Genomic DNA, 25,373 nt, shown 5'->3' with positions numbered 1-25,373 from the left:
AGCGGCGGGTACCATCAGGCCCACAGCGACAGCGGGAGCTACCATCAGGTTGACGGCTACAGCGGCGGGTACTATAGATTACACTTTACTATTGGATAAATTACAGAAGTATGGTATTAGAGGTTTAGCTCTTGATTGGATAGCTAGCTATTTATACAACAGATATCAGTGTGACAATATTGGTTGGATAAATTCCGAATTTTTGAAGATTATATGTGGGGTGCCCCAGGGTTCAGTCCTTGGGCCTTATTGTTTCTGTTGTATATTAATCAATCAATCAATCAATTTTTTTTTATATAGCGCCAAATCACAACAAACAGTTGCCCCAAGGCGCTTTATATTGTAAGGCAAGGCCATACAATAATTATGTAAAACCCCAACGGTCAAAACGACCCCCTGTGAGCAAGCACTTGGCTACAGTGGGAAGGAAAAACTCCCTTTTAACAGGAAGAAACCTCCAGCAGAACCAGGCTCAGGGAGGGGCAGTCTTCTGCTGGGACTGGTTGGGGCTGAGGGAGAGAACCAGGAAAAAGACATGCTGTGGAGGGGAGCAGAGATTGATCACTAATGATTAAATGCAGAGTGGTGCATACAGAGCAAAAAGAGAAAGAAACAGTGCATCATGGGAACCCCCCAGCAGTCTACGTCTATAGCAGCATAACTAAGGGATGGTTCAGGGTCACCTGATCCAGCCCTAACTATAAGCTTTAGCAAAAAGGAAAGTTTTAAGCCTAATCTTAAAAGTAGAGAGGGTGTCTGTCTCCCTGATCTGAATTGGGAGCTGGTTCCACAGGAGAGGAGCCTGAAAGCTGAAGGCTCTGCCTCCCATTCTACTCTTACAAACCCTAGGAACTACAAGTAAGCCTGCAGTCTGAGAGCGAAGCGCTCTATTGGGGTGATATGGTACTACGAGGTCCCTAAGATAAGATGGGACCTGATTATTCAAAACCTTATAAGTAAGAAGAAGAATTTTAAATTCTATTCTAGAATTAACAGGAAGCCAATGAAGAGAGGCCAATATGGGTGAGATATGCTCTCTCCTTCTAGTCCCCGTCAGTACTCTAGCTGCAGCATTTTGAATTAACTGAAGGCTTTACAAATTATATATGTTTGGTTTCTAAGTCTGAGTTGTATTTTGTTTGCCGATGATACAGCTGTGTTTTGTAGTGGGGATCATTTGGGACAGCTTTTGGACATGATGGAGAGAAAACTACTAAATTTCAAACAATGGTTTGATTCAAACAAATTACCGCTTCATCTTGGTAACAGTGTATTATATTCGGAAATAAGCCCAGGAATTTAAGTAGAAATTTATTATTGGATGATGCTGAAATTGAAATTGTAACCGAAAGGAAATTTCTCTGAGTTTTTATTGATGATAAATGATCATGATAAATGATAAATGATTAATGATGATAAAACTCATATTCATTATGTTAAATCTAAAATCTCAAAAGCCATCACAGTTTTGTATAAAGCACAAGACTTCCTCTCCCAGCATTCATTAGTTACTCTATATCATTCATTACTTGTCCCTTATATGACCTATTGCATTGAGGTTTGGGGAAAAACGTATAAAACAAATCCAATATTTTTATTACAAAAGAAAGCTATAAGAGTTATCAGTAATGAGCCATATCATGAGCCACTATTTGTCTGTTTACACATTTTGAAATTCTGGAACTTATAATTTGAGAGGAACATTAATATTTGATAAATTAAAAACTTGAACTATTGTAAAAAGTAATTGTGTTTCTGTAAAAGGTGTAAAAATTTGGAATAACTGTTCTGATAGCATTAAATTATCTGGTACTTTAGTTGGCTTAAAAAGACTTTATAAAAACAATATTACTTGTTATAGTATTACAAATTATGATAACTGAGTTTCTTACTGTTTTTTTTTTTTTGATTGTGTGTTGCACTGTTTGTTCTGTTTTGTTGAGATATTTTAGTTCACTGATTAATCTACATTGATTCTGCTTGTTTTTTTTTTCTTTTTTGTATTTATTGTTGAGTGTACACACACACACACACACACATATATATATATGTACTCTGTGTGTGTGTGTGTGTGTGTGTGTGTGTGTGTGTGTGTGTGTGTGTGTGTGTGTGTGTGTGTGTGTGTGTGTGTATAGCAAATGGTAAAAGGGGTGGGTGTTTATAAGTTTTAGCTTCTGCCTGCACCCTTTCGGCCACACAAAACTGACAAGTTGCTTATCAGTTTTTTGGTTTTGTTTTACGAGATTTTTTTTTGTTAAGTATATGTGTGCCGATTAAATTAATCCAGTCATTCATTCAATGTATCTATTTAGTTTGTCCAGTCTTTTAATACTGCACCAGTTACAGCTCATCTGGAAGAACAGCCGACTGTAAATCTCTTCAAAATAAGTCAAATAATAGTAATGCATCCCCTATGGTGGCCCAGATGTGGCGATATGCAGAAGGGAGAATTAATTAAGCACTGACTCCTTAAGTGCTGAAGGACTTTTGTGAGACAGGAAGCCTTTTATGTGAATATTAGCACAGTCACCACAAAAGAACAGAAAAAGGCTTTAAAAAAAACCCCAAATTTCCTTATCTGAAATGACTAGATGCAATATATCCACGAGTTTGACTCACTCACTCACTTTTAGAAAGTGTCAGAAAAATATGCACATCAAATATTTATCTGGTCCTTGTTGGATAGTCACAGGAAAGTAGGAAAAACCAATATGGCGCTCAGTTGAAAGTTATACAAGCCATTATTTTAAAAAGTCCATCACAAGAGACACATTTCCCACTTAAGGTCCTCCAGTCTGAGAGCAGTGACGTTATTAAACATTATTGCCAATGCAAATGTCTGCAGGCAGCAACAGCAAAGCGGAAATGCAGTGAAAATCTCATTTAGATAAGCTCTGTGGGCTGTCCATGTTCCAAGCACACAAATTACTTATCGCAAAATTACTTATTTTGCATTGGTTTAATGTCTAAAGTTGAACAAGAAGAGTTAATGGGCTGCTGCTCAGGGAGGATGATGGAAAAGTGCTGTTGAAAATGTAACAACAAAGCGTTTACTGACCTTGACTTTGTGGATGATTCTGGGATCTTTGCAGAATCAATGGATAATCTGATGACAAGAATTCAAAAACTGAGCAAGGAATCAGTGTCTGGATTTGTAATGATCAAGTGACTTCCTGGACTTAGCTGTCAGAAATCTATCAGTGTGTGGTCAAACTTTAAACTTTTAGAGACATTTAATGATCTTGATAGTGACAATTATCTCTCTGGGCCATTGGCATTTGAGACTGAGAGACAACCGCAAAGAGCTGCGACCAGAGTATTCCGTTTACAGTCACCAATTAGACCGAACTGAATATCCATGAGTTTTGATAGTAAACAACCAACACAGAACATGCAAATTCCACACAAAAAGAAAGATCAAGTAGGAACCTATTGATCCATTGACAGAAGTGGTTTAATCCAACTCAAACTATGCTACGCCAAAGACAAGAGAAGACTTTTAAAATTTTTTAAAGACTTTCTGGCTGACTTTTTGTAAACAGACACACCCTCTCTAGCATTAAAATGATCTGTCAGTGAGTTTTAATTTCAGTTTTATGCAACACAGACACATTCTGAAGTACCTGATATGCAATAAAAATACCACATAAAACTATTATAATGAGTGTGTGATTGAAGGTAAGGCAGCAGTAAGATTAATCTGATAACTCCTGTGACAGGCCATAAATACAATAAATGACAATCATTGTGTTTTCTTTGTGGATGGATAATGGTAAATGTTTCAGGACGCATGAATTAGGATGTTTTCAAGAAAAACTCAACAACAAGAGAATAAAAAATGTTACATTAACCACACAGTTATTGCTGCAGGTATTGTCTGACCTGTCCGACTAAATGTGCCTTGAATGTTACAAACACAGACACAGCAGTGAGCATGGCGGGCTGTTATTGGCTCAGTACTGACCTTCTTAAATTGATTGGTTATCAGCAGATGTGAGAGGTTCACTTGACGGTACATCTGGAAAGTATTCACAGCACTTGTTTTTCCACATTTTGCTATGTTACAGCCTTATCACAGAATGGATTAAATTCAGTTTTTTTCCTCAAAATTCCACACAGAATACCCCATAATGACAATATGAAAAACATTTTTTAGATTTTTGAAAATTTATTAACCCTCTGGGGTCCAAGGGCATTTTTTGGACAGTTCACTCACCTGGCATAAATGTTTTATTATTGCTGTTAACAGCTCTCCCTGCATCCCACAATCAAGTTTTATATCTGTTTTTTTCAGGACAACCTGTGCTTTCAGAATATATATGTTTTTGTTGTGTTTTATAAGTGTAATAAAGGTTTACAAACAAAAATAGGCAAGGAAAAATAAAGCATAAAATAATTTTCCACACACATTTATTCAAAACACACAGCAAACTATAATAAACAACTGTTTTGACACTTTATAAAGGTAATTTGAGGTCTTGTGTGAAAGGCGGTACAACAAAAAGGTTCAAACAATAAACACAAATGCACATTTTGAACAATATATACAAAATGGTCTATGCGTTTTCTTGTCCATTGATATGGTAAACAGTGCTTTACGCAGAGAAAGCAACAGAGTTATCCAGTAACATTCACATACAAACTAGTGGAGCAATCCTGATAGTTACACACACTTTGTTTGAGCACTTGAGATTCTCATCAGAGGCTCTCCGTCTGCTCCTGCTTTCACTTTCGCTGTGCATAATGGCGCAGGGCACATTGGAATAGTATGTGTTATGTGGGCCGCTGAAGAGGAGGTACTGCTGGCCCACCACCACCAGAGGGCGCCCTGCTTGGAGTGCGGGCTCCAAGCACAAGAGGGCGCCAGACCCAGAAGAAGTGACAGCTGTCATTCATCCTCTGCGCCAGCTGTCACTCGTTGATCATCATCATCACCACCATAAAAGCGGGACTGCAACTCCACCTCCTCACCGAGAAATCGCAACTACTGAAGAGGTAATTTCTCTGCTGACTGACACTTTGTGTGTAATAACCTGAACTTCTGTTGCAGCCGTTTTCCTGGAGTGTTGCCTTGTCTGGGGGATTGGCGTTTGGTGTGACAGCGACGGCTTCGCCTCACACCCCAACCCAGATAAGTGGTTAACGAGGAACTGCACGAGTGTGTGATTGGAGGTGGAGGTGCTCCCTCCTAACTGTGTATCAATCAATCAATCAATTTTTTTATATAGCGCCAAATCACAACAAACAGTTGCCCCAAGGCGCCTTACATTGCAAGGCAAGGCCATACAATAATTATGTAAAACCCCAACGGTCAAAACGACCCCCTGTGAGCAAGCACTTGGCTACAGTGGGAAGGAAAAACTCCCTTTTAACAGGAAGAAACCTCCAGCAGAACCAGGCTCAGGGAGGGGCAGTCTTCTGATGGGACTGGTTGGGGCTGAGGGAGAGAACCAGGAAAAAGACATGCTGTGGAGGGGAGCAGAGATCGATCACTAATGATTAAATGCAGAGTGGTGCATACAGAGCAAAAAGAGAAAGAAACAATGCATCATGGGAACCCCTCAGCAGTCTACGTCTATAGCAGCATAACTAAGGGATGGTTCAGGGTCACCTGATCCAGCCCTAACTATAAGCTTTAGCAAAAAGGAAAGTTTTAAGCCTAATCTTAAAAGTAGAGAGGGTGTCTGTCTCCCTGATCTGAATTGGGAGCTGGTTCCACAGGAGAGGAGCCTGAAAGCTGAAGGCTCTGCCTCCCATTCTACTCTTACAAACCCTAGGAACTACAAGTAAGCCTGCAGTCTGAGAGCGAAGCGCTCTGTTGGGGTGATATGGTACTACGAGGTCCCTAAGATAAGATGGGACCTGATTATTCAAAACCTTATAAGTAAGAAGAAGAATTTTAAATTCTATTCTAGAATTAACAGGAAGCCAATGAAGAGAGGCCAATATGGGTGAGATATGCTCTCTCCTTCTAGTCCCCGTCAGTACTCTAGCTGCAGCATTTTGAATTAACTGAACTGGAACTTTTAGGACAACCTGATAATAATGAATTACAATAGTCCAGCCTAGAGGAAATAAATGCATGAATTAGTTTTTCAGCATCACTCTGAGACAAGACCTTTCTGATTTTAGAGATATTGCGTAAATGCAAAAAAGCAGTCCTACATATTTGTTTAATATGCGCTTTGAATGACATATCCTGATCAAAAATGACTCCAAGATTTCTCACAGTATTACTAGAGGTCAGGGTAATGCCATCCAGAGTAAGGATCTGGTTAGACACCATGTTTCTAAGATTTGTGGGGCCAAGTACAATAACTTCAGTTTTATCTGAGTTTAAAAGCAGGAAATTAGAGGTCATCCATGTCTTTATGTCTGTAAGACAATCCTGCAGTTTAGCTAATTGGTGTGTGTCCTCTGGCTTCATGGATAGATAAAGCTGGGTATCATCTGCGTAACAATGAAAATTTAAGCAATACCGTCTAATAATACTGCCTAAGGGAAGCATGTATAAAGTGAATAAAATTGGTCCTAGCACAGAACCTTGTGGAACTCCATAATTAACTTTAGTCTGTGAAGAAGATTCCCCATTTACATGAAAAAATTGTAATGGCATGCTCTATAAAATTTTATGGTCAACAGTATCAAAAGCAGCACTGAGGTCTAACAGAACAAGCACAGAGATGAGTCCACTGTCCGAGGCCATAAGAAGATCATTTGTAACCTTCACTAATGCTGTTTCTGTACTATGATGAATTCTAAAACCTGACTGAAACTCTTCAAATAAATGTATGGACTGTGGATTACTGAGTGTGCGGACTCACACTCATTCATCTTATCTCTGCTTTCTGCCAGCAGTACCAGGGTCGACAGCCGAAGACAGAGGCCACCTGGGGACTCGGGACTTGGCGGCTCCGGTGTTCTTCAGACCGTTGGTGGTGGAAGCCGTGTGGGACGCGGCTTCTCTCTCGTCGGGGGTCTTCTATCTTCGAGCCTGCCCACACGTCACCTGGTGTCAATTGACTGTGCAGATTTCTGTGAATTTAGTTGTGTATTATCACAACATTAAATTGTTACTTTTTGGCTTATTCATTGTCCGTTCATTTGCGCCCCCTGTTGTGGGTCCGTGCTACGACACCTTCCCAACAGTATGTACTCATTGGAGCACCCAGGGGGCTATTCAAATGGGCCAACTAGTAACACATCACTCCTAAAAACAATCTTTGGTGTGTCACGTGAGATGAATCTGCCCTACGATTGGATTTTGGAAAACTATGTGACGGTGAACCAATTCCAATTGGACACTCACATTGTGCACTTCATCACACAGCTTCTATGAGGAGTACAGATGGCCGATGGCCCGCTCGAAAGTCTGCGGAGTTAACTTTTCAGCAAAAAAAAAAAGAGTAAGTTTCTATCTCATATCATTAAAAAGTTATTTAGAATTTAGTAAAGCTTGGTCTTAGCCATCGTATACGATGGTGTCGGCCCCAGAGGGTTAAAAAAAAAATATACATGACAAGTACATAAGTATTCACAACCTTTGCCATGAAGACATGCGCCCTGAGATGCATCCTGTTTCAACTGATCATCCTTGAGATGTTTCTACAGCTTTATTGGAGTCCACCTGGGGTAAATTCAGTTGATTGGACATGAACTGGAAAGGCACACATCTGTCTACATATAAGGTCCCACAGTTGACAGTGCATGTCAGAGCACAAACCAAGCATGAAGTCAAAGGAATTGTCTGTAGACTTCTGAGACAGGATTGTCTCGAAGCACAAATATAGGGAAGGGTACAGAAACATTTCTGCTGCTTTGAAGGTCCCAAATGAGCATAGTAGCCTCCATCTTTCCTAAATGGAAGAAATTCGGATCCACCAGGACTCTTCTTAGAGCTGAACACCCGTCTAAATCGAACAATCGAGGGAGAAGGGCCATAGTCAGGGAGGTGACCAGGAACCCGTTTGTCACTCTGTCAGAGCTCCAGCAATCCTCTGTGGAGAGAGGAAAACCTTCCAGAAGGACAAGAATCTCTGCAGCACTCCCCCATTCAGGCCTGTATGGTAGAGTGGCCAGACAGAAGCCATTCCTTAGTAAAAGGCGCATGGCAGCCCACCTGGAGTTTACCAAAAGGCACCTGAAGGCCTCTCAAACCATGAGAAACAAAATTCCCTGGTCTGATTAAACAAAGATGGAACTCTTTGGCATGAATGCCAGGCATTATATTTGGAGGAAACCAGGCATCATTCCAACAGTGAAGCATGGTGGTGGCGGCATCATGCTGTGGGGATGTTTTTTAGTGGCAGGAACTGGGATACTAGTCAAGGTTGAGGGAAAGATGACATCCTGGATGAAAACATACTCAAGAGTGCTCTTAATGTCAGACTGGGGTGATGGATCATCTACCAGCAAGACAATGACCCAAACACACAGCCAATATATCAAAGGAGTGGCTTCAGGACAACACTGCGAATATCTTTTAAATGGCCCAAAGATTGGTGCACCAAGCTTGTGGCATCGTATTCAAGAAGACTTGGGGCTGTAATTGCTGCCAAAGGTGCATCAACACAGTATTGAGCAAAGGGTTTGAATACGTACATATGTATATATATATTTTTTTAATTTCAAGAACATTTTTTCATGTTGTCATTATGGGGTGTTGTGAGTAGAATTTAATCGAAAAATTAATTTACTCCATTTTGAAATGAGGCTGTAACATAACAAAATGTGGAAAAAGTGAAGCCCTGTGAATACTTTCTAGGTGCACTGTAAAATATTGTTTTGCTCTGAATAGGGTTCCCAAGAGTATGTGGAACTGCAGAAATCAAGTTAAAAAAAACTAAATCTTGCAAAAATATGATGCAGTTGTGCACAGCCTTTTTTGTTACTTGCTCATACACCCCCACCCACCCGCCCTGTTCTATAATGGACAACTGCGTTTTTCTTTGCAATCAGTTCACATCAAATTTATCAGCTTTGAAGACATGAAACATTAATGTTCCCCTTCAGGGGAAAGAATGTGCTTTTGGAAAAAGGAAGAACAGAACACTAACAACAATACAAAAACAAAATGAAGCAAATTGGTTGCATTAACAACAATGGAAGCAATAATTTCTGATGCAGGTACCTCTGTCTTCTCAGTGTGTGTTGCACATAAAGGCACAGAGACAGAAACTACTCACACTGGAGTAGTACCAGGTTAAATTCTGACCTCATTACATTCAGCAGCAAAATATCAGTAATTCACATTCAGTCGTATTTCTTGTTGGAAAGAAAATTAATTAAAATCTGCACAAGACTGTGAAGCGTACGTATTTGTAAATCAGCCATTTGTTCAGCTTCATGGCACTATCTGGAACGATCTGTTCCACACAGTAAGGTGTGGTTTGTTCTCAGTGTCCTCTGAATTGTTCTTCCCCCCAACCCCTTCTCTTTCTGCTGTAGTGCTTGTGAGCTGTGCAATTTTGAAAAAGTATTTAATGATTAATTTTAGCATAACCCTATTACCACTGTGAATGGAATAACCTGTGTGTGTGGAGATTCGGGTCCTTCCTGGACCGCTGTAACGATAGGGAGTCTTAACAGATGACCCCCATTCAGGTCTGCAACTCCAGCTTCAAGATAATGTGCACCAAATGGTCTCAGATGATGTGCAGCTATACATTGTTGAGGTGGAAGAGAAAACCAGGCTTGTTAATGAAAAAAAAAAAAAAATTGGAGTTCAGAGTGTTTTCTCTGACAATTTAGACTATTTCCATGTGAGCTTCCTAGAGTGAGCTGTCCATGGTGCTGACTGCACAAGGAATGCAAAATACACTTCAGGAGCTCTTACACTGGTGTCACAGACTGAACGGTCCCCCATAAAAATCAGTCCGCCCTGGCTTCACTGTGCATGCGTCATTTCAGAGCATCAGCAACAATTCACCGATTATCGCCTTCGTTCTGCTTAAAACTGCACTCCAGTCATCATCTATCTCAGTGACAGACAGCTGAAGCTTTTGTACAACAATCATTTCCACATAAATTCAGCATTATTTCATAATAAAAGACGGAGGAGTGATCAGAGTGCGACAGCAGTGTGTCTGAGTCTGACTCTCTGAGTCTGACTCTCTACACCCAAAGCAATGACGCATGCACAGTGAAGGCGGGGCGGACACTGGCCGAGTTGATCATCTTTTTGAGGACTTCGACTGATTTCACTAAACACATCTTAGTCTGGCCAAATTTGGCACCATGTCCTCTCAAGTAGACACATCGTGTGGCAAAAGTCGGGAAATAAAAATAGTTCAGTGCACGGTCACACTTCCTCCACCTCGCCTCAGCCCGTGCTCTGCTCAGAACAACCTGGTGTAACTCTGTAATTCTGGGCAAACTTCTTGAGCCCTCTGGCCAAACCAAGATTCAACTCTTTTAAACATGAGGTTTACTTTTTCAGTGTATGGAGAGCAAACTGGAAGTTGAGTTACACTGAGCCAACTAGGGGTGGGAGGAAAAACTGTTTCTTCCATCATTCTTTGGATGATTCTGAATCAGTTAATAAATATCAAAAATAGATTTCATGAATGTTAATTGCAGGAGATGGAATGTGGCTGTAGGCTACTGTTAATAAGCACTTTTCACGTTTCTTATGTAAACCTGTATTTCTTCTTTCACTGGAGTTTCAGAAGAATCCATTGAAAATAAATTAATTATGGATCATTACAAAGAGTTTGTTTTTGAAAAGTACCAACTACACTCTAAGTAATTGCTCTCTCTAAAAAGTAATTGCTCTCTCTACGAGAAAAAAATTGCAAAGATTTTTTAAAGTTATTTCAACTTAGGTATAGGTATAGGTATCAGCATAGGTATTAAAGTCACTGTGCTGCAATGGTTTGAATCATATTTATCTAATAGATTACAATTTGTTCATGTAAATAGGGAGTCTTCTTCATAGACTAAGGTTAATTATGGAGTTCCACAAGGTTCTGTGCTAGGACCAATTTGATTCACTTTATACATGCTTCCCTTAGACAGTGTTATTAGAAAGCATTGCTTAAATTTTCATTGTTACACAGATGATACCCAGCTTTATCTATCCATGAAGCCAGAGGACACACACCAATTAGTTAAACTGCAGGAATGTCTTTCAGACATAAAGACATGGATGACCTCTAATTTCCTGCTTTTAAATTCAGATAAAACTGAAGTTATTGTACTTGGCCCCACAAATCTTAGAAACATGGTGTCTAACCAGATCCTTACTCTGGATGGCATTACCCTGACCTCTAGTAATACTGTGAGAAATCTTGGAGTCATTTTTGATCAGGATATGTCCTTCAATGCACATATTAAGCAAATATGTAGGACTGCTTTTTTGCATTTGCGCAATATCTCTAAAATTAGAAAGGTCTTGTCTCAGAGTGATGCTGAAAAGCTAATTCATGCATTTATTTCTTCTAGGCTGGACTATTGTAATTCATTATTATCAGGTTGTCCTAAAAGTTCCCTGAAAAGCCTTCATTTAATTCAAAATGCTGCAGCTAGAGTACTGACAGGGACTAGAAGGAGAGAGCATATTTCACCCATATTGGCTTCTCTTCCTTGGCTCCCTGTTAATTCCAGAATAGAATTTAAAATTCTTCTTCTTACTTATAAGGTTTTGAATAATCAGGTCCATCTTATCTTAGGGACCTCATAGTACCATATCACCCCAATAGAGCGCTTCGCTCTCAGACTGCAGGCTTACTTGTAGTTCCTAGGGTTTGTAAGAGTATGGGAGGCAGAGCCTTCAGCTTTCAGGCTCCTCTCCTGTGGAACCAGCTCCCAATTCGGATTAGGGAGACAGACACCCTCTCTACTTTTAAGATTAAGCTTAAAACTTTCCTTTTTGAAAAAGCTTATAGTTAGGGCTGGATCAGGTGACCCTGAACCATCCCTTAGTTATGCTGCTATAGACTTAGACTGCTGGGGGGTTTCCCATGATGCACTGAGTGTTTCTTTTTATTCACCTCTTTTTGCTCTGTATGCACCACTCTGCTTTTAATCATTGGTGATTGATCTCTGCTGTCTTCCACAGCATGTCTTTTTCCTGATTCTCTCCCCTCAGCCCCAACCAGTCCCAGCAGAAGACTGCCCCTCCCTGAGCCTGGTTCTGCTGGAGGTTTCTTCCTGTTAAAAGGGAGTTTTCCTTCCCACTGTCACCAAGTGCTTGCTCATAGGGGGTCGTTTTGACTGTTGGGGTTTTTCTGTAATTATTGTATGGCTTTTGCCTTACAATATAAAGCACCTTGGGGCAACTGTTTGTTGTGATTTGGCGCTATATAAATAAAATTTATTTGATTTGATTTGAACTTATATTTCAACTTTCAACTGAGTTAACGCAACAAGACCTCTCTATGAAGTTGAAATAACTTGAAAAAAAAATATGCAAATTGTTACACCACTTTTTCTCATTGAGAAGGCGGTTCATTTCTTAAAGTGTAGTCACACACTGACAAAAACAAAATCCTGTGCAACAAAAAGAGATACATCAAGATGCATTGAAAATCATTTAATAATGGAACCACTGCCAAATCATAAGCAAATCGTGAAGTGCCTTCAGAATCCCATCCTTAGATCCAATAACGGTGGCGCAGACCGAATGGTCCCCTCTAAAAATTGGTCCTCCCTGCCTTCACTGTGCCTTCACTACGCATGCATCTGAGACTGATTCTCTGAGTCTGACTCTGTACATCCAAAGCGATTAAAGGGAATAATGTGATTAGTAACCATCATATAACAAAGTAAAACCTCTGAAATCATTCTAAAGTCAGGTTTTAGCAGAAACTGGGCCATTTTATTCAGAAATGAGGTGATAATTGGTTAACTGCTACTGACGCTCTGAAATGACATAGGCACAGCAGCACGTGTTGCTGCGGCACTCTGATCGGCCCCCCATCTTTTATTATGAAATAATGCTGAATTAATGTGGACATGATTGTTGTACAAAAGCTTCAGATATATGCCGCTGAGATAGCTTGAATTGAATTGAATTCGTTTATTGTCTTTGCACAAGAAGCACAACAAAATTCAAAAACAGCAGCCCTTGAAGACAGTGCAAAGATTAAAGTGCAGTATATACATAAAATAGATCAAAACAGTTAAGACTGATAAAAACATATTGCACATTAAATTACTCTGCAGCGTTCAGGGCGGCAACAGCTCTAGGATAAAAACTATTCTTTAGTCTGTTTGTTCTGCTCTTTATTGCCCTGAAACGCCTCCCTGATGGTAAAAGTTCAAAAAGGTGGTGACCGGGTGTGAAGGGTCCCTGATGATACTATGGGCTCTCCGAAGGTAGCAGGTCTTGGAGATCTCCTCCAGAGATGGAAGAGAGCAGCCAATCAGTGTATGGGCAGTGTTTATAACACTCTGGAGCTGCTTCCTTTCTGCTGCAGTGCAGCTGGAGAACCACAGCAAAATGCCGTGGCTCAGCACCGACTCCACCGAGCAGCGGTAGAAGGACACCAAGAGCTCAGTTCTCAAGCTGTTCTTTCTGAGCACCCTCAGGAAGTAAAGTCTCTGCTGTGCCTTCTTCAGGACTGAGGTGGAGTTTACAGTCCAGGTCAGGTCTTCACTGATGTAGGTGCCCAGGAACCTGAAGTCTGACACCATGTTCACCTTGTCCCCATTTATTGTGATGGGCTGTATATCTGATTTACACCTCCTAAAGTCCACAATTACTTCTTTAGACTTGGATGTATAAGGATGAGATTGTTGGTGGTGCACCAGACAGACAGTTGCTCCACCTCCACTCTGTAGGCAGTCTCATCTCTGGAGGATATGAGGCCCACCACTGTGTCATCCGCAGACTTTATGATGGTATTGTCCGGGTGGGTGGGGGTACAGTCGTGGGTGTAGAGAGTGTAGAGCAGGGGGCTTAGCACACAGCCCTGTGGAGAGCCGGTGCTGGTGCTCAGTGCTGAGGACAGGTGGGATCCTACTCTCACCCTCTCAGGGCGCTCTGTCAGAAACTCCATAATCCAACAGCTAAAGGCTGAGCTGAAGTCCAGGAAGAGCATCCCCGCGTAGCTCCCTTGCTGCTCCACGTATGTTAGAGTGGTATGCAGAGCAGTGGCAATGTTATCCTCCGTAGACTGATTTGCTCTGTAGGCAAACTGGTGGGGTCAAGTGTGGGGGGCAAACATGAAGTGATATGATCACAAACCAGTTTTTCAAAGCACTTCATAATGATGGGGGTTAGTGTTGCTGGCCTGTATTCATTGAGACCCTTTATATTATTCTTTTTTGGCAGTGAGATAATGGTGGAGGACTTTAAGCAAGGTGGGATGGACCACTGGGTGAGGGACTGGTTAAAGATGCTGGTGAAGACCCCAGCTAGCTGGTCAGCGCAGTCCCTCAATACCCTCCCCGTCACATCGTCAGATCCGGCCGCTTTCCGGGGGTTCACCGCCCTCAAGGTTCTCCTCAATTCCTCTACCTGCACAGTGAAAGACTGATTGTGGAGGAATAAGGGCTGCAGTGTGGGCTTTGATAGGGATTCAGCTTCGAAAGGGGCAAAGAAGTGGTTAAGCTCCTTCACCAGTAACACATCCCTGGGTGGTGCCATGGTGTTGGTGGATCTGAAATTAGCGATGTGCTGGACACCTTGTCACACCTGCCGGCTGTTGTTACTACCGAAGTCCTCTTCAATCCTCTGCTTGTAGTTTGCCTTGGCCTTCCTGATGCCTCCCTTCAGAGCATCATGAGTGAAGCTGTACATGTCCCTCTCCCTGGACCTGAAAGTGATCTTTCTCTCCCTCAACAGTTCCTTGACCTCCTTGTTCATCCAGGGCTTCTGATTGGGAAACACCTGGATGTGTTTGTCCACAGTGATGGTATTTACACAGTGTTGGATGTAGCTGAGTACCGCTGAAGTAAACACCTCCAGGTCCTGGTGGCAGAAAATGTCCCAGTGCGTGCTTAAAAAACAGTCCTGCAACTGCTGAGTAGCATCATCACACCAAGATTTCATAGTCTTTGTTATGGGGGCAGCTGGAGAGATGATGACTGGAGTGCAGTTTGAAGCAGAAACGAGGTGATAATCTGTGAATTACTGCCAGTGCTCCAAAATGACGCATGCGCAGTGAAGGCAGGGTGGACCAATTTTTAGAGGAGACCATTTGGTTGGCGGCACCAGACCACCATGAGCTGAGTGCTAGTCGACTTCGGCCAAGCTCCAAAAAATTTAGAGTTTACTCGAACTTTCCTGATTTGGCTGAACCACGTCAAGCAGGACACCGAGCTCCTTCTTGAGCATTCGTGGCGTTCGGGAGGACGCTGCTTTAAGCTTGGCTAGGTGTTAGACCTGCTTTAGTTGACCATCAGTTGAGTTAAATATGAAGCGGTAAATCCTACAAACAACATTTCCATTCAATTGTATTTTATTTAACATTTTATGTATTTTGTGCTTTAGTGGTTAGCACTGTTGCCTCACAGTGAAAAGGTCATCAGCTTGCTTCCCACATGGTCCTTTCTGGGTGGAGTTTGCATGTTCTCGCCGTGTTTGCGTGGGTTCCCTTTGGCTTCCTCCCACATCCACAGACATGCAGATTAGGTGAATTAGAAACTTTAAATTGGCCGTGCATGTGCATGTGTTTGTCTGTATATACTGTATGTGGCCCTGAGGGACTCCAGCCCCTCTGTGAGCCTTAACAAAAGGGGGTATAGAAAATGACAGAAGGTAAACTGCGATTGAGTTTCAACTGGAAGATCTTCCTGAACTCAGTGAGGTTTCACAAACTCATCACAACATTTTATATATTATAAAATAAGTCTGTCACATTACTGTTTTTGTCTGACTGTTCAGAGGCTAATGGAAATGGTCTGTCAAAGAAGAAATAAATGTGATTCATTTGCTGGAATCTGCACTATAGGATTAGAAAAAAAAAAAAATACACCAGTTGGAAACTAAAAACAGAATATCAGTAAAACGAGATTCAAACTCAACCTCATTCGCAGCTGTCAAATACAGAGGCTTTCTTAAAGTCCTTTGGCAATGAAAATAATACCAGACTGTTGTTTAAAATCCTTTTTTTTTCCACAGAGTACATATATGAACAGGCCAAAGATAACATGGCAACATTGATGTTGCCATGTAATTATAATAATAATAATGTCATTGTCATCATCATTCAGTTGAAAGGAACTTATGTATGTATGGAAAAGACGGAGGGCTTTATCATCGCTGCCTAATATCAAAGTCTTTGCACCAGGTCGTGGCACCATCACATCATCAAAGATGTTCCAGACAAAATGTGTAGGATATGTGGAACCTTTGAAGAAAGGAAAGGTCACATCATCTCCAGCTGCCCTGCACTGGTTAAAAATGAATACTGAAACTGCAACAAATCAGCTACATATCTACACTGGAAACCCTGCAGGGAATATCACATCAGATCCCTGAAAAACTCTATAATCATAAACTCAGACAGTCTCCAAGAACAAGAACGTTACAATCCTATGGGGCATGCCAGTGTAGAAGGAAAAGGAAATCACAGCAAACAGGGCAGATAATAATAATAATAATAATAATCCAAACAAACCTGTATCCTGATTGATATAACACCAACAACCTGTAAAACATCAGTAAAATTTGCTGAACTGCCTAAATATAAAGTTCTCCGGAGTGTGGGATAAGATCACCCAAACCATACCAGTAGTTTTTGGAGGACTTAGGTTAGTAAAAAAGGGATTGAAAAAAAAAAAACTGCCAGCAAAATTCCATGAAACATCACAAATCAATCCTCCTAAGAAGAGTTTGTTATCCTAAACATAACATATCCTGAATACCCTCTGGCCCATGGATTGGACTTCGTGCTACAGGATGTAACAATCTGTAAAGAAGTTCTGAATAATATGATTGAGGAGAGTAACATCAGCTCAGAACATGGTGCCGTTTTGGTTCCAACTGCGATGAACTACTGAATGAACCTTTAATGTTTTCAACATTTTTTTTTAAATCATTTAACCACATACAGCAACACAGCCAGGTACAGGTGCCATCAAATTAAATATAAAAATTGTTAAGCTATCAAAATGACATAAATTGACAATTTATGATGATTTATTTAATTAATTTAAAGCCTGATTTATGCAGCTGCAGCTCTGTAACTCAGTGTAATGCAATGACGTACGTGACAGTTTTAAAGTTCTCCGTCGGAGGACTATGCTTTATTCTAGACTAATTTGACCCTCAACAAGCTTTTCTTTCTACATTCATCACCTCTAATTCAAAGGTAAGCTGTACAATTTCATCTTTTTCTACTCAGTGTTGTAAGTTTGCAGAGGTTTCTGATTCATTTGTAATCAGATGCACACTGCAAAAACTATTAAAATATGATGGGAGACAAAGGAATAAAAGCAGAAAAGTGTCAAATCACAGCCGTTTGTGTCTGATTTAACAGCTGCACGTCAGGCTGCGGGTCCGAGTCTGAACACGATGTGAAAAAAATAAACGGTTGGGCTTTTAATCACAGAAATGACTCCGGTCCTACTTTCCTCAAATCGGCAAGTGTCAGAGCGCTAAACTTTGATTTGTACCTTTGTTACTTTGCACCTCCAGACTGCTCAGGGTTTTTAATGGAAATACTTTGCGATCAGACGGGACATTTTATCTGATGTGAGCGAAAAATCTGTTATACACAGTGTTTATTACTTGAAAAACAATACAAAAACATTGGGACTTTTTTTTGCCCGGTGACTGTAAATATCTGGTTTATACGATGACTGTTTAGGTGAGTTATACTGTACATGAAACTGAACAATAAATTTACCTCACAAAGCTTTGATGATGAAGTTGCTTCCATCCCACACACTGACTTTATTTTCCCAAATTTTTCTTCTGTTCGGATCTGAAGGGAATCTGTACTTGTTGAAACCCTTCTTGTCTATTTGTGCATTCAAATGCACAGCAACCCAGCATTTTCAGGAAATAGATAAATAAAATCACTGGATTTACATGCAGACAAATTAATACCAAATGCTATTTTGAACCCAAGATGGCACTGCGAGTTACATGACCCCCTTTTTTTGACTCGTCATGTCATTACGCTCTTAGTCAAGGGACTCTAAATAATAATAATGAGCAGTGGTGGCCTTGGTGGCCACCATACCTGGAATTTGGAATGAAACTGACAAATAAGCTAACTTTAAGCCACATATATATTGAGAGAAACATAGAGAGATGGGGGAACTATCTGTTTTGGCTACATCCATTGACAAAAGGCATCCGAAGGCTAATGCAAACCCTGCATGTTCTGAACACTGAGATATATCCAGTTCTAATAGTTCGTATTACCAATCAATCACAAATATTTTTCTGATCAATATTAATTAGATCATCTCTGTAGCCCTATTGACTGCAGAGATATAGTAGGAAATGTTTGTATTTTTGCATGTTTTTGTTGACCTTGACAATGACCTTTGTCCAATACTCTCCAAAGTTTAATCATCTTCCTGTCCAAGATTGGTGAAAAACTAGTCATTTTTTAGTTACTGTATCTTGTTCACACACACACACACACACACACACACACACACACACACACACACACACACACACACACACACACACACACACACACACACACACACACACACACACACACACAGGACCAATTACAATATAATGGCATGTTAAAAAGCCTTCCCACACAGTTGTGCTGACTTGTGGCAGTGTTACTGGAGTTTTAGAATTTATGATAAACAGTCAGAAAACAATGCCTGAGTTCCCTGATTTAGTACATCTGTAGGTTTGATTTCTAGTCGCGTGACATATGTCCTTGAACAAGACACGTATGCATTGTTCCAGTCCGCCCAGCTGTAAATGGGTCCCGGCCTTGGCTGGGGAAGTAACCCATGATGGACTGGTGTCCTGCCCAGGAGTTGACATAGATGATCATTTGCTTCACACTATGGAATCCGTGGCTGAGCTCAAGCACCAATGAGCCTCCACAGCCTGTATCAGACTCATGCCGACTCTCTCTCTAGCACATACACACATAGAGAGTCTCCAAACATTGTGTACCTCACTCAACCATCTCCCTCACTCTATTTTTTTCATGGTTAAATTCATTAAAAAAATGTCATCCACGGGGCTGTGTTGAGGTATGACTGTTTTACAATCTAACCACTATGAAACAATCGAAACCTAATGGCTTACTTCTCTGATTTAGTACATTTCTGTGGGGAAACGATCTGTATTGGTCACTGACAGCCACACTGCCTCCTAATCCATCACTATGAGATGTTATATAAGCAAAATTGTATGTAGGATTGAGGCGGTGCATCAGAGTTCACCAAATGTTAATGAGTGTGTCATCATTATATGCTTTTTTAATTTTGTGGGTTACAAGATGATGGGGGGGCAGGGTGGAGCTTGATTATATAGTTGTGAGGAACAAGATCTCTTGAGTCTCGGAGCGTGTACTGTTGCTGCGTGTTGCCACATCCACCACACTGCAGAACCCCCAAGGTCAAGAATAGCAACCACCCAATCCATACCAAAAGTTGCCATCTGTCTGGGTGGCCCCTTGGGCTTTCCAAGTTACAGGGGTCCTCAATACTGAGGCATGCTAGATAATATGCATGCTGGATAGAAACACACCTCATGCCAAAATGTCACAAGAATTAATGCAAGAATTTGTAGGAAATGTGAAGATATGTATTTGAAAGCAAATTGCAAGTGCGCACAATACAACAGCTAAAACCAAGAATAATAACAAGTGTTGGAAAACCACAAGAGCAATTATCCTTGTCACAGGACTTACACAAAAAAGAACATTTACAAGCAAAATAATAATACAATGCTAATGATACAAAATCCAGAATAATGAGATGTTACAAGCAGAATAATAAAAAAATAAACACACAGCTAATAACAAACAATGTTGGACTGTGATCCTTCACTTTCTCTTTTTCACTAGGTTCTGATTAATGGATGAGGGGTGGTGCAGAAGGCTCCGGGTTCAAATCCCACCCCTGCCACATTTCTCCATGTAATGTGGAGTTACATCAGGAAGGGCATCTGGCATAAAATCTGTGCCAATTCAACATGCAGATCCACCTTGGATTTGCTGTGGCGACCCCAAGTGCAAACAAGGGAGCAGCCGAAGGGACTTACTTTCTGATTAATGGATGAGAAAGTTTGACGTGGAAACTGATGGGGGGTTTTACATGCTAACAAAGAAAATTTATAATAAGCTTAATTAAAATAGTGCATTTTGTACAATGATGTGATACACTGCAGTGCATAGACTATGTCACATGGGTGCTATGGTAACTGGGAGCCCTATGGAACCAGACCAGTCAGTAAATGTGATGCTGCAAACACAGCATTTGGAATAACAAAACATGATTTTTTTTTTTTTTTTGGTGGGATAACTGTATCGGGGGTCTCCTGAAAATCATGGTGGGCTACAGCCCCATCAAATCTTATGCTACAGCCGCCTGTGGTCAGTCCCCCTCCTGTAGGTCTACAGAAAAGAGACCGCTGGGATGACTGAGATGATACAGCTGAATCATTACTGAGCAAGAATAAGTGCATCCTGATATGAGAGTACACTTGAAGGTTTTGAGCAAATGAGAAAGCTTAATTTCATCATCATCCATGATGCACTCTTGGTTTGACTGTTACTCATCATTGGTTTTTCATTATTTTTCTTTCCAAGATAACAGCTTCCACTGCAATTAAGTACCTAAAGGAAATGTGTCTCCTCGGCCAAAAAGCAAGAAGAGCTTCTTCAGTATACCATCTCATTAAATCTGAGAGTTCTCTAAAAACTACCCCCCACTGACATAATTGTCAGCAAGAGTGCACATAAATTACAGCAAAATGCTTCAAGTTCCAGGACTTCCAAGTGTAGGTATGCAGGGACACACATGCACCAGTCTGACTGGGCACATGTGCGCACTTGCATGAAGATATACTTGCAGTTGTAGATTCATTGCATGCATGGTAAGACATGCATGCACACTGTCTGATATGTGCATTTTCCAAAGGTATTGACAGTCACTCATCCTCTTCCTCCCTACACTCTCACATGAAACCAGTCGACACTGTGAAGGGATCCGGCACATACACACACAAACATAATTCTCTGCCTCTCTTTTGTGTTTTCTCTCCATCACAGTTGATTCTTCATCTGGTGTTCTCAGGAGAGCTCTCTGTCCTCCTGGTCAAAGGAGCCACTGCGCCAAAAACAAGAATGCAAATAGGTGCACTCCAGCAGGTTTCTGGCACAGTGTGGCACCAATGTGCACTGTGAACAAAGTGTACTTTCACAAACTGAACCACCCTTGATGTGATAATTTTAAAAATCCTTTAGGAGAGGCATCTGATGGTTAACATGACTTTCCCTTTGTTTGTGCATTGAGTTTCAGTCATCAAAAAATCCACCATAGCAGCAACAGGTACGTTTATTGTAATAAATCAAATAAAATATCATTATTCTTAAAAAAAAAAAAAAAAAAAAAAAACTGGATGGAAAAAAGAAACACTGATTAAGAAGTTACATAAATGCATTATCACCAAAGCTCACCCAACTCTGACTTTATGCGTATGAAACAGTTTTGCTTTGCGCAAAGGCGGCGCAAAGTCTGTTAATATGCAGAAACAAAAAGCGCATTAAATGCATTACCATGACAACAACCATAAAACCTAGTTAAACCCATAAAAAGAGTGTCGCATAAACTACTTCGCAATTTCTAATTTTTAAAAATCATAATTAGAAACTGAAGGGAAAATAACCAGCCAAACGTGCGTTGTGATGTGCCACCTGCCAAAATATAAAAACAGAAAAATAACAATAATAAAACTTACCCGTTCTCCCTGCAGCAGGTTAAATGGCAGAATAAACCACATCAGTGTGAAATCACATTCCCTAAGATTGAATTCCTCATTATTCACAGCAGAGCGACGGTCACGCCGACAGCCGCGCACCGTGTGGACGCAGAGGAGACGCGCCGGCGGGAGCGTGCGTTTTGACCGTGGAGCTGAGAGAGGTGCGTCGGTGAGGAGGAGGTGTGAGGAGCAGATAAGAGTAATGACAGCCCGCCAGTTATCAACACGCTCATAATGGAACAAGCTTTTTATCCGGCAAAACACCACAAGACATTCATTTTCTTGATATTAAAAAAAGTGTCTGTGGATCTATCACCTTTTCTTTTTTATTTATTTATTTATTTTTTTTAACCGCCACAGGGAGGCTCCCTGGGCTCCAGCACAGGCGTCCTCACATTTCTACATAAAAAATATTGATCAGAAACATTTAAAATACTTTAAAAAGTGGGATCTACAGCTAGTGTGTCAAACTGGTGACCAGAGGGCCAAATGAGCACAGCCCAGTCTCGTGCTTTTTTTTTGTACCCCATCACAAAAAATGGGGTACTTTTTTTATTTTACGATTTATAATCCTCCCCCTTCTCCTAGCTCTAACCATAACTTCAACCCCCCCCCCCCCCCCCCCCCATCGCCTCGCATTTCGTGCCACCATCACGAAAAGCTTAGTAGAAAAGCTTGAATCTTCGACTGGACTGGGTTGCTTGACGCAAGGATGTTTCGCTTCAAATCTCAGAAGCTTCCTCAGCTAAAATTCTTGCTCTGGTGGTCTGACTTCTGTCTTGACCATTGTAGAGAACTCGTTCCTCGTTCCTTCCAAGGATCAAGACAGAAGTCAGACTACCAGAGCAAGAATTTTAGCTGAGGAAGCTTCTGCGATTTGAAGCGAAACGTCCTCGCGTCAAGCAACCCAGTGTAGTCGAATATTCAAGCTTCTCTACTATGGAAACCACTTGGACAACTGAGAGCCTACACAAAAACATCACAAAAAGCTCCCCATTTTTGTAACCATATCACAAACCCATAGATTAATTGACTTTTCATGATGCCATCACAACCTGCCGTGAGACTGTTGAGCACCAGAACACCAAAAGTGATGGAGATGAGTGGCGGGAGTGATGCCTGGTGTTTTACATTTCGGCGGTCCTGAGCAGGTTACAGTGTGAACACTGCCTACATGAGAGGAAACATCCAAGAAGTGTGAAACAGGTCTCGGCTGCCACCCCCCTGTTAGAACTGCAAATCGTTGCCTATTTTTAAGAATGCAAATTTGTGCTGATATGCAACAAAACAGATAAGAAAACGATCTTTAGACAGTTATTTAGACCTCATACTGGAAACATTAAATAATTAACACCTGGAGATTCTATGTTTGGGGAATGTGTCATAGACAAGAAAAATGTAAATATATTTTTAAACCATTTCATTGATTGGAAAAAAAAGTTACATAAGTGCTATTTCATTCCAAGAAGTTACTTTTCCAAACACTCCTCAATTAACCTCTCAAAAAACCTCTATGACAGGATCCAGATGAATCTGAAGCTTCAATTTCAATTTTTCAATTTATTTTCACTTATATAGTGCCAAATCACAACAGAGATCGCCTGAAGGTGCTTCACACAAGTAGGGTCTAACCTTATCAACCCCCAGATCAGCAGTCGAGAAGAACCGGATCCCACACGATTTCCACTGCCACCGAACCCGAAGGATACTGGAGCCGCCAAGTCCTGAGTCCCCAGGTGGTCACCGTCTCCGACTGTCGGATCTGGTACTGCTGGCAGGAAGCAGAGGAACAGATATAATGAGTGTGTGGAAACACACCCAGTAAACAGTCAGCTGGAACAATGGTTTCTGTTAAGGTGGGAAAGACACCGCCACCTTCGAAACAAGTACACAGTACGTGCAGAGCCTGAATAACTACTTATCAGGTTTGGTGTGAGGAGTGAAGAGCGTCGACTCCTCCACAATCCGCAAACCCCAGCTCCGGCTGAGAGTAATCTCCAGGTAAGTCTGCAAAAGTCTCAAAAACAGATTACGTGCGTTCAGCACAATAACGGCTGAGAGTTTTACCTCGTAGGTAGACGATATCTTGGCGACGAGGTGGAGATGTCGTCCAGCTTTTGTAGTGTGGGTGATGACCTGGTGATTGGTGACAGCTGTCGTAGTTGATGAGTGACAGCTGTCACTACCGGCTGTTCCTGTGAGGCGGCAACGCACTCTCGTGCCTGAAGCCCGCACTTCAGGCGGGGAACCCTTTGGTAGTGGGCCAGCAGTGCCTCCTCTTCAGCGGCCCACACAACAAAACTCCCTCTGAGGAAGAAACCTCAAGCAGACCAGACTCAAGGGGTGACCTATGCTTGGGCCATGCTACAGACATAAATTACAGAACAATTCACAAAATGAATATACAGGAAATGGTGTTGGTGCACAGGACAGGGGGTCTCCAGCACAAATACCACACCCATCTCTGGATGGAGCTGCACCTTACCCAAAGAGAGAGAGAGAGAGAGAAAAAAAGAAACCAGAATCAGGCACCAGAAAGACAAGAAGTACAGTATAATTTGCCAGCATTAAACAACAACAGAAACAGGAAATATTAAGGTGATCACCAGCCACTAGCCCTAAGCTTCACTAAAAGACCCAGAATTTAGGTAAAGTTGGCACGCTCCGTTTCCTAAAAAAATGAATTAAAACAATAAAAGTGTAGAACTATACTATGCCAGTATGCTAGCCATACGAAAGGGAAAATAAGTGCGTCTTAAGTCTGGACTTGAAAGTCTTCACAGAATCTGACTGATTTATTGACACAGAGAGATCATTCCACAGAACAGGGACATGATAGGAGAAAGCTTTGTGACCCGCAGACTTATTATTCACCCTAGAGACACAGAGTAGTCCTGCACCCTGAGAACGCAAAGCCCGGGCCGGTACATAAGGTTTAATTAGGTCATCTAGGTAGGGAGGTGCCAGTCCGTGAACAATTTTATAGACTAGTAGCAGAACCTTAAAATCTGATCTCACTGGGACAGGATGCCAGTGAAGGGATGCAAAAATGGGTGTAATATGGTCGAATTTTCTGCTTTGTGTCAAAAGTCTGGCTGCAGCATTTTGAACCAATTGGAGAGCTGTAATGCTGGACTGCGGTAAACCAGAAAATAGAACATTGCAGTAGTCCAATCTAGAAGAGATAAATGCATGGATCAGGGTCTCAGCATCAGCCATAGACAGGATGGGACGAATCTTCGCTGTATTTCGTAGGTGGAAGAAAGCAGTAATGTGGAGGTCAAAGGACAATGTAGGATCAAAAATTACCCCAAGGTTCCTCACTTTGTCAATGTGATGTAGAGCCTTGGTTAAGCTGTTGGTTCAGATGGTAAGTAGTTATGTTATATTTCATATTAGTATGTTTCAGGGTCGACGCAGCAGATTTGAGGTAGATTTGCATGTGGTTTTGGCCAAGTTTTACACCGGATGCCCTTTCTGTCACAAATCCACATTACAAGGAGAACAGGCA

The 25,373-nt window shown here is 41.3% G+C and overlaps 1 protein-coding gene across 1 annotated transcript in view; it reads right to left on the bottom strand.

The window, feature by feature from the left end:
• Positions 1–21,982, bottom strand: part of htr1fa (5-hydroxytryptamine (serotonin) receptor 1Fa) — a 128,784-nt gene extending 106,802 nt beyond the window's left edge. The window contains exon 1 of the mRNA XM_034187242.1: positions 21,842–21,982. The gene's annotated coding sequence lies outside the window, so the exon portion shown is untranslated. The remainder of the gene's footprint in view (positions 1–21,841) is intronic.
• Positions 21,983–25,373: the final 3,391 nt, after the last annotated feature.

Source organism: Thalassophryne amazonica, chromosome 14 (assembly GCF_902500255.1).
Source record: "Thalassophryne amazonica chromosome 14, fThaAma1.1, whole genome shotgun sequence".
NCBI lineage: Eukaryota > Metazoa > Chordata > Actinopteri > Batrachoidiformes > Batrachoididae > Thalassophryne > Thalassophryne amazonica.
Note: the sequence above shows the minus strand (reverse complement) of the source record. Positions and strands in the feature narration are given on the sequence as shown.